This window comes from Cryptomeria japonica, chromosome 7, assembly GCF_030272615.1.
Source record: "Cryptomeria japonica chromosome 7, Sugi_1.0, whole genome shotgun sequence".
NCBI classification, from domain to species: Eukaryota; Viridiplantae; Streptophyta; class Pinopsida; order Cupressales; family Cupressaceae; genus Cryptomeria; species Cryptomeria japonica.
In genome coordinates, this window is record NC_081411.1 from 166111095 (window position 1) to 166122017 (window position 10923).

General features: G+C 29.4%; 1 long non-coding RNA gene across 1 annotated transcript; it reads right to left on the bottom strand.

Annotated features, from left to right (window-relative positions):
• Positions 1-7054: 7054 nt before the first annotated feature.
• Positions 7055-7945, bottom strand: LOC131068788 (uncharacterized). The gene is made up of 2 exons (XR_009112064.2): positions 7565-7945; positions 7055-7428 (listed from the first exon to the last, which is right to left on the bottom strand). It is a non-coding gene; the product is annotated as an uncharacterized LOC131068788 (long non-coding RNA).
• Positions 7946-10923: the final 2978 nt, after the last annotated feature.

A 10923-nucleotide genomic window follows, 5' to 3' on the forward strand; every position in this document is an offset into this window, starting at 1 on the left:
ACTCATGTTTTGAGATAACAAGGTGAAGAAACCATTAGCTTTCTAGATTAGCTTTCTAGATTCCTTACTAACTATATATATACAAAAATATATCTCAAATAAGACTATCAGGATTCTTTCCAACAAGACTAGATTTATTTTCAAGAGGATCTAAAGTATATACAATTTAATAATACGATATCTAACTATATCTCCATGATAATTTTTTTAATAACCTTAGGAAAATCCATCCCACAACTTCTTCTCTTGCTAAAAGATCTTCACTTGATTGATTTTTGAGATTAAATCAATTAAAAAATTCATAAATGAGTTACACCATCTCAAAAAAAAAGTACATGAACACAACCATTTTAAATTCATCATATATCAAATAGTTTAATGTTTCCATCAATCTTATTGATTTTATACATTTTTTGAGGTATGTTGTCTTTAATAGATCAAAACCCTATACAAAATCTAAATCTAAATGATGTGCCTTTTGTGAAAAGGTAACTATCCTTTAATATTGACAGTGAATTGTTATGGGCCAACCACAATGATCAATTAATATTGAACTAGTTATCATAAAAAGTATTGATGCAGAGCATCTATCACAAACCATAAAACCTTCATTCAAGGGTAGACTTTAAACTTGAATCAAGAGGCATATAAAAAGATAAAAAATTCTTCTCAACTCCAAACTAATTTAAAAGGTTATATTACATCCCTAAAAACTGTCATTCAAAATTTTAGATCATAATATTCACCATAACATGAGAGAACAAATTCTTTATTGCCATGGAATACCCTAGTTCAGGGTTTCATCCTTTAAAAACTATTTTCACCAAAAATAACCACACAAACTTCAATTCTTAACCAAATTAAGTAAGAAAAAAAGAAATGAAAAGAATATTCAGAGAAATTTCCAAAACATATAGCCTTTCTTCATTACTATTCCTCATGTGACCACACCAAATATTGCAACCAGACTGTTGTTGCCTTCACCAATCTGCCTTTCACCATGAACTGTAACAAACAGTCATCAATAAAATTTACAATATTGCTATTAAATACAATCGCTTCAGTCAGAATTTATATTACTGAGTTAAAAAATTCCTCTCAAAATTTGAGCCAGATCCAACGGTTAAATCAAAAGTTATGATCATTTTTCCAAAAATGGGTAACCCTTGGTAGGGTTTTGACAATTATTGTAAAGATAAACATATCTTGCCAGATACTCCACAAAAATGAATAAGAAATGATTCATCTGAAATATATTTCATTAATATATCATTCAATAACTTCTACATATAAAAATTACACCAAATGGGATCCTCCATGGATCTATGACAGCCATAGATTCCTTAAAACCTCATGACAGTTTGAGGGTTTGATGGATAATCTTTGTCAAATCCCCTCCAAACTGATCTACCCTCTTGATTTCGACCAAACATGGTTTTATAAACCATTTCCAACTCCTTTCTAACTACTCTAACCACCTCATGACCAATGGATTTCATTTTTACACTTTTGTTGCACTTTTTGGCAATGTTGCAGCTTTACAATTTTTACAATTTTTGTATTTTTGACATAAATGACTCTAACCCTTACATGGATACTTTTAACACTTCAAGATGGACTAAATATAATATCTTTGGACAAAATGGCTCACTTGGAAGCAAAGAGATGTAACTCTTAATGTGCCATGTAAAAGCACGAGCTTTTTATCTATAAGTTAGACACGTCATAGAGAGTCATATGTACTTTATGAATAAACATGTACAAGATTTTTATGAATAAACGTTAAATCTACATTTTATTTTATTTTTCAAAATGCACAAGGGAAGTGAACTGTTTGAAAGAATTCAAATCAAATAGATTAAGGGGAAGTGAACTGTTTGAAAGAATTCAAATCAAATAGATTAAGACTGCAATGATAGCTGGATATGCACAGAATAAATAATTTGATTTCATGGAAGATTAGGTATATATATGAATAATAGTCTTAATGGGGTTTCTTTCACAATGTTATAAGAGATGGTGTAGACTTGTCCCTTCCTAGATCATCCATTATAAGTGTTGATATTTCATAATTCCCTTATAACTGTTCTTTATAATATCTTTGATAGTCATTTAGTATGAGTGGATGTAGTAATGTCTCTTTTGTCATTTTATGCTATCTTTTATAAATAACTTGTTAGTGAGACATGAACAAATAAACAAGCACTTCATAACTAATGGTGTTGATCCTTCCATATGAATTTTTAATACAATTGATTCATCTTGTCTTAGTTCATATTTTCATGTGACCCTCCCAAAGTACCTGTTATTATTTATATTAGTCCTTTAAGTGCATCACAAAAAGTCACATGTGAACTAGTAGGAATAAAGGAAGGAACATCATGATTTATCTCAAATTTAATTTTTATAGGTATTTGATGGAGGATATGCCTTATGTTAACATTAAGAATATTCTTGATTATAGTATGTTTGATAAGCAAATTCCTTGATATCAAACTATCACAATGATACACAAGAAATCATCTATCTATCTATAAATGTAGGGTAAAATATTTTTTATGAAATGTACAGGCTAGTAAATATGCATAAGTAAATTTAAAAATTTCTCATTAGCATCCTTTTCTGGAGATCCAAGTGATTTGTTATTCTATTCTATATTTGATCCATTTTTTTCAATCATACTATTTATAATGGGTGACTATCGCCCTTATAAACTGTCTGGGGAGCAAACCTAGAAAGGATAGCTCACCCGTTGCCTAATTTTTTATGGATCATTACTATATGTAGTAGCATGTCTATTTTTATATTTTAAATAAGACAACAAATTATTCATTCCTACTCTCATGAAAATATATGTTGATCTCCTTTCTACCAATCATTGGACTATATTTTATATTTATAAGGAATATTATATGATCTTTGGCAAATGACAAAAAAAATAATATTATGGTCTTTCCTTGCACCAAAAATGAAGTTGATTACCAAGTTACTAACTATATTGTTTCTTCTACGGCGAGGTTATGCCTTCAAAACATATGGTGCAAGTGCTATTACATGGATGGTGCAATACTTTAATAAGAAGACTATCTTCTATCTGTCTTTGAATCAAATGGACAAAATATGAATCTAGCTCTTGAAGAATCAATATGGCCTTGAAAATTTATTGAAGAGTTCCATTTGGATACATATGAAAGTACCATATTACTTGAAGTTACTTTACTCCTTTTAGAGAATATCATTTCTAAAGATCAAAATGAACATTGAAGATCATGGGCACCTCACTCAAGCGAAAGCGTTCTATAATAAAGGCACCTTGAAGATCATGGGAACCTCACTCAAGTGAAATCATTCTATAATAAATACACTTTGAAGATCATGGGCACATACTATATATTATAATTTTAGCCATCACTTTGAAATCCTCTATGCTGTGATTGGCTTTGAGGTGATGCCATTAAGGGGGAGTGTACATGACACCTAGTGGCTAAATCCTAGATTTAAGACCTAATAGGCATAAGACCTTTAGGCATTATATGCCCCAAATTCAAATAATGCTTGGCCTTAGGTGATGCCATTGAGGGGGAGTGTGCATGTCAATGACACCACCTAGTGGCTAAATCCTTTATTTTTTAAGTCCTATGGGCACAGTATCGTAAGACCTACGGGCAGATTTTTTTTAAGTCCTACGAGCATATTGTAAATTCTTCTCCTTGTAAATCTTCCACTTGTAAAAGCATTGTATTAAGATCTACGGGCACTATGTAATGAACCTGGGGAGAGGCTAATTTGAGGGGACCGCGGCTCCAATATAATTTTTTAAGACCTCACAGCATCATTTATAAAACACTGGGATTATAAATTATGACAAGATGACTTTCATGTAGTCCAGAATGCATGATCTTCATGTTGGCATATATTTGTGTCCCTGTTTATCACTATCAAAGAAGACCTACGTTATTGGGGTGCTTCATTTTTTCTTCTATGGAAATTGACATGTGATCCCCTATTAACATTAAGGGGGAGTGTTAGAACATAATTTTATTAGGGATCACATCCTTATAACATTTATATATAATGTTCTAATATAAGGTTATAAAACCTTATATATTATATGCTTTATAAGCATATCCCATTTGAAATACTTATAATCTAATAACTATTAGATTATTAATTATTTATGAGGTGGGGTTATTGAAAAGGTGTGACTAGTGAAGTCACCCTTCCTCCTATATTTAAGGAGGTTCTCTCTCATTTGAGAGGTGTGAGAATTTGGAGCTTTATGGTGAGTTGTATCACTATGCATATGAGGTATTATTGGCCATGTGGAAGTATTGGAGGAGCGTCCCCAGGTTCATGTCTATTTTATGATAGACTATATTTGTAAGTGTTTTAATTAAATGATGCTTTATGGGGTTTTTTACCCGAAAGGGTTTTCCCCATGTATATCTTGTGTAATGTGTACATTTTGCATGTATGTTTCATATTTCATTTACTTTATAATCTTGTTTATAATGATTAGTATCCTAAGATCCTAATTGCTAACATGTCTACCAAGCATTCACATTGCATATCACAAAACTTAAGTAAAGTTGCTTTAAGAAGTTCAAACTAATGAATTGTGGTTTGCATATTTTTTAAACACCTAATAGGTAGAGTACCTAATGATTTATCCCACTTAATGTCATGTTTTCCTAGTGCACTTTAATCTTCCCATGCAAGCAGGATAAGTATTTTGAGATAAAGCTCTACCAATGAATATGTAAACTTTGTATTGACGACTATCCTTAGGTTTTAGACCACTTTTCTTATTGGAAAAAAAAGGGGACTGTTTGCAAGGAATTCATCCTACATAATAATGTAAGCTTTTAGACCTATTATGGTTTGAATTTATTACATTCTCTCATTCATGGAGAAGTAAGGAAATAAGGATGCACCTTGTTCATAGTTCATTCACCTAAAATAACAACATATAATTAGATAAAATTAGTAAAATTATAATAATTTGTCTTCAAAACATGCATAATTTTAACTTATATGTTAGTCATTTACTTTGGTGTGTCGAATGAATTATAAAATGTACTCAGAGATAATGGACACATTAAAATAAGTCACACATATGCTAAAATGTGAATACATCCATTGAGAGATGTCATGCACATGCCAAACCATAGTAGGGAGGAGAAAAACATGATGAATTATATAATAAGGGTCAACATGAATGAGGGTAATAAAAATTGGTAACCACTAATGGACTAGAGATTCTTGTAAAATGGGTCAAACAAATGGGTTCCATTAATCAAGTGAAATGTTGTAGAGTTCTTAGATGCGTTGAAAAATGTCTCTCTCACACACACAAAAGCATGAAAGTATGCACTAAAAGATGTCATGCACATGCCAAACCATAAATGTCAAGAAACATAAGTAAATATTAAATAAATAGTCTTTATGTCCTTTGTTTTCTATCTACTTACCTATTCATGTGTACATCTATTTACTAGTTTAGATAGATATCTATTAAAAATAACATTTATATCTAGAAAAATAAAATAAATAGTAAAGTAAGAGTTAAACTATTTCTTCTTTTATCTTTATAAAATTTGCATAATTTTTATGATTTTTTTAATATTTTATTTAAAGTAAAACATGTCTAAATTAAAAATTTATTATCTATTTGCTTACTTATTAGCTATTAAAAAATAATATGAATAAGTATATTTATTATCATTTGTAAAATAATATTAAATATATTGACCCCAAGAAAGTCACCCTCCGAGAATTCAAATGGAAAAACTAAGAACAAAACATAAAAATAGTCCTCAATGTAGCAAGAAATAATGCACTATTCAAAAGAGGAAGGCGTCCAAATCATACAAATTACCCTATATACCAGCTAGCAACCACCATTAACATAATCTTCTTCTTTATATTTTCAAGAGGCCAAGTGTCACAAATAGGTGATATAGCAAGAGCTAAGAGATTGTGAGGCCAACCATTAAAGCCATAAAGAAGTAGAAAGGTGGTAGGAGGGCTAAGAACATCCTATAATCATACAATGTTAAGTGGATTAATCATAATAGCTTCCAATGATGACACATATGTATATTTTGAATTAGCTCATATATCTTAAATGCATATAATCTAAAAATAGATATATATTAATATAAGATCCTCAACATTGATACTTTTCCATCTTTTAAATAGAATATTTTTATGTACCAAAACTACACAATATAAAATTCAATTATTTTTAGCCCTCTTACATTTATTTATTATTAATCATTGTATTGAATCACCCAATATAATCCAAATATTAATACAAAACTTAAATATATAATTATCCAATACAATGTTTATAGCCAAATGGTTGTAGCTCAATTGATGATGACGACGATGATGATATGCGATATAAAAAATATTATAAATATGATAATATATAATAAGTTATCTTTATTTAAAAATTATGATAATTTTATAATATAAAATAAAATTCTTATATTATAATATAATATAGATTAATAAATCACCTAATCTAATTTTTTTAAAACAAGCAAATATATCAATTGTCTACTAGACAAGCTATAAACAAATTTCATGGGATATAGGGGAAGGGGCCTAATTCATAACCTAGTAAAAAATCATCTAATGGGCTAGGATGTAGGGGAAGGTGCCCAATTACATTGGATTTTGCTAATTAAAACCACACTAAAAAAACATCTAGTGGGCAAAAGAGAATAGAAAACTATGCTAAACAAAACCAGCCTTCCAAAAGAAAAAAGACCATGCATATACCCATTGTGTTGGAAATAAATAAGAATCCACTTAAGCTTATAAAGACAATTAGAAGGATTTTATGGTTAAAAATATTTTTTATTAAAAATTAAAAAAATTAATATTGATCGAAATCAGTTTTTCAATAACATTGATTAATATTGATTGAAATCAGTTTTTCAATACAGTGATTAATCATAACACTGTACTAATGATCATCAAAATCCAAACTCCCTTGAACCATTGAACTCATAGATTTACACAAGATACTAATACAATAACAAAGTATAATTAAAGTCCTCAGTTATACCTATCATTCACATAATGTATACATGATACAATATAATTGTTAATACATGAGAAAACCTCTCCTGCGTCTTCCATTCTCAAAGATCTGATTTTTCTAAGAAAAATGCATCCCCAAATAACACTGCATAATATAAGAGACATCAGATTTTCACAATCCATGAATTATTGATCTTTTTCCAGATTAGATTGTGTGTGAGTATTTTGCATCAATGTTTCAGATCACACTCTGTGATCCATCATCAGAATGAAAATACGTCTGAACTCAACCAAAGATCCCACCATTAACATAGTTATATAGCCATCTAACACCAAAAGATACTGCCAATCCAAAAATACCTCCAGAAAAGAGGCCTGCAAGTGTCACAAATATCAGTATTCCTGCCACAAAAGCCCCTGCCAAAAGCAGGAAATTTGCAAACAGCGCTGCAAAACACAAAACATGAGTCAAATCCGGTGGATGGTCGTTGATATTGCTCAAAACACTTACACATCTCAATATCTCTGTTAATCTACCATCGCCATGGGTTTTAGGATTCTTATGATCCCTCTGCTTACGATCCCTGTAACTCATTATAACTCTAATTATTTAAATCTTGATTTCTTCGTTCTAAGTAAAAAAATTGGTTATCCTCTGATTCAAAATTTAACGTATGTTTTAAAATTCTGGGGATTTTTAAATTTTTTTTTTCAATTGAAATAAAAGGAGAATTACAGACATGAACAAAAGGCTGATCAACAAATCAGCATTATAAATTACTGTTTATATGCAATCATAAAACATTATACAGCTGATCAACAAATCGACAAAATAACCAGTTGTACATGTGCAGCTAAACAGAAGCATTAACAATAGAATAGCTGATTTGGGGATTTCTTTTTCATTGGACTGCAATTGCTTTTTTTATATATATTTTTTAATTTTTTATCTGGTTTCGTCTGTTATTTTAAAAGGAATATTATTTCCTTCATAGACAAGGAAGTATTCTTTTATTAAATTGGTTTTAGTATATTTTTCTATCACTTTTTTATTAATTATTATAGTATGTAACTTTATTCTTAAGATTGAAGAAGAATTAACTTAATTTTATATTTTCAATATGAGTATTATATAAATAATAGTTTTTCTAAATACTTTATTTTCTATTTTCTGTTTTATTTTTTTCATTTCATTAAAATATTTTTTTATATTTTTTTTGTTTATTATGTTAAAAGGAATATTACTTCTTTCCTTTAAACAAGAAAACCGAGCTTTTTATCTGATTTCATCTAATATATTTACAAAATATTACTTCCTTCTCTTTGATGATTTTAACTTATTTTATTAAATTGATTTTAACTAATTTTTGTTCTCCTCATAAAAAATGTACTTTCTAGAAATGATTTCTTAGTGATTTTATAAAAAGACTTAAAATTAGTATAACACCCAGTCTTTCATTTTTAGTGGAAAAATAATTTATTTAAATTAATAGTTTCAATATATTATTATATAGTAAAATAATTTAAAGTTGATATAAAAACCTAAAAAATCTATTGTAAACATTTAATTCTTTATTTTCAATTCTTTTAAATAATAATATGAAAAGAAAAATCAATTCATTTGATTTTAGTCATTTTCACCAAAATATTGAAGGCACAAAGAATATCAGTTAACAAATTATCTATTATGATTTTGAGTTATAATTTGGATATTTCCAACAACCTTTCAAACAACTAATGTATGAAGTGGTCTTTTTATTATATTATTTTTTCAACAAAGATATTAAAATATTTTTTTATTTTTTTTTCTAGATGATCATGTTTGTGAAAATTATTAATTAAAATTTAATTTCACTTGTCTTATGGTAATTAGTTTTTCCCTAAATAATAGTAAATGAACTTATTTATCATGGAACACAATGTGATGGAAAATGGCTGGAAGTGACAAACACACATTGTTTAAGATTTTCTTAAAATGTAGAGATAACAGTGTGTGAAGAACACATTCCACGTGTTTTATAACTTCCTAATCATATTTGATTTTGACTACTTATAACCATAAAAGCTATGCTCTCTCTCTCTCTCTCTCTCTCTCTCTCTCTCTCTCTCTCTCTCTCTCTCTCTCTCTCTCTCACACACACACACACACACACACACACATATTATGCTGTGCAATTACACATTCGATTTTGACTGCTTTTAAACACACAAGCTATGTACTCTAAACTTTGTTCTCTATCTTTCTCATGTATTATGCTTTGGAATTGAAAGATTTGATTGATATCCCCCTTTTCCTCTTTGGAAAACAACACACAACTTATACATTTTTTGAGCTCAAATTGGAAGCTGAATGATTAGAATTTGGAAACAAAATGTTTACTTGCCATTTCCTCTTCTTGGACATTCAATCTTGATGACACCACCAGTTTTAAAATAATCACAATGGTTACAAAATCACTCATATTGGAACTAGTGGTTCCATAATTACCACATGATAGTTACAAAATTATGGTCATAAAAACAACCCTCTAGTGCTCATTTGCCCTCCATCTCTTTAAAGTCATAACAATTACATATAAATTTGAGCTGATGTATAATGTTTTCAAAAGTGTATAATATTTTAATTGAAACATTCATATTTGAAAGTATTAGACTTTTAAAATATTTTTTTTATTATACAAAACTTCGTTTATGATGTTATAACTATATTTATCTATTAAAATTTATTAAATCATTATCATATAATAAATATATTACTATTAAAATAAATATTTAATGTAAAATGTAACAAAATAGGATGATTCCTTACGTTTTCTATTTAAACATTATCACTAAAAATTGTCAAACAATCTAAGACACTATATAACAAGATCAAAGACAGTTTGAGATACTACTGGTGATCTTATCTCCTCTCGTCAGAACTAGCATTTTGAACATTTATTCAAATGATTTGCATTGATATTCTCTACAGCTAAAAACAGGGTACAAGAAACAGAGCACATCGAGTACGAGGCAAAATCAAGAGAAACCCTCCAATTAAGTATACAAATATGAAGGTGTCAAATAACAGGTATGTACTGTATAGGTATATGGTATCTAAGAAAGACTAGAATTGAAAAATTGATGTCACCTGTATACTCAGCAGAAGCAGTTGGAAGGATTCATAACTAACATTCTAAAGAAGACTTTCTTGTAGAAACTTTCTTAAGAATGGATAGGACACGCGAACTGTTTGACAGAATGCCTCAAAGAGATTTCATCTCATGGAATGCCATAATTACATATATGCACAACTTAAATTCGTTAATTAAGTCTTGGAATAACAAAATAGATTCGTTAATTAAGTCTTGGAAACTTATAACAAATCTAACTTGCAGGTGCAAGTCAAATTTTCCAACCTTTGCCAGAATCTTTCCGGCCTGTCCTAAAATGGGAGTTTTGGAACATGGTATGGACATCCATCAAAACATTAGTCAGATGTAGCTGCCACTTCCCTGATAGACATGCATACAAAATGTGGAAGCATAGACATGGCACGTTAACTGTTTGACATAATGCTTTATAGACATGGCACGTTAACTGTTTGACATAATGCTTTATAGACATGGCACGTTAACTGTTTGACATAATGCTTCAAAGACATGCCATCCCATAGAAGGATTGTAGGATATGCACAAAATGGATTTTGCAAGGATGCTCTCAAAATCTTTGAATTAATAAAGCACTCTGACAGATATCCTGACATTGTAAGCAAAGCGTTCTATGTGCATGCAGCCATGCAGGTTTAGTGGATGAGAGTTGGCTTTTATATAAGGGGCTTTTTAAAAATTGAGTTGGAGTTGTTGAGATTCTTGATAATATTTTAAAGTT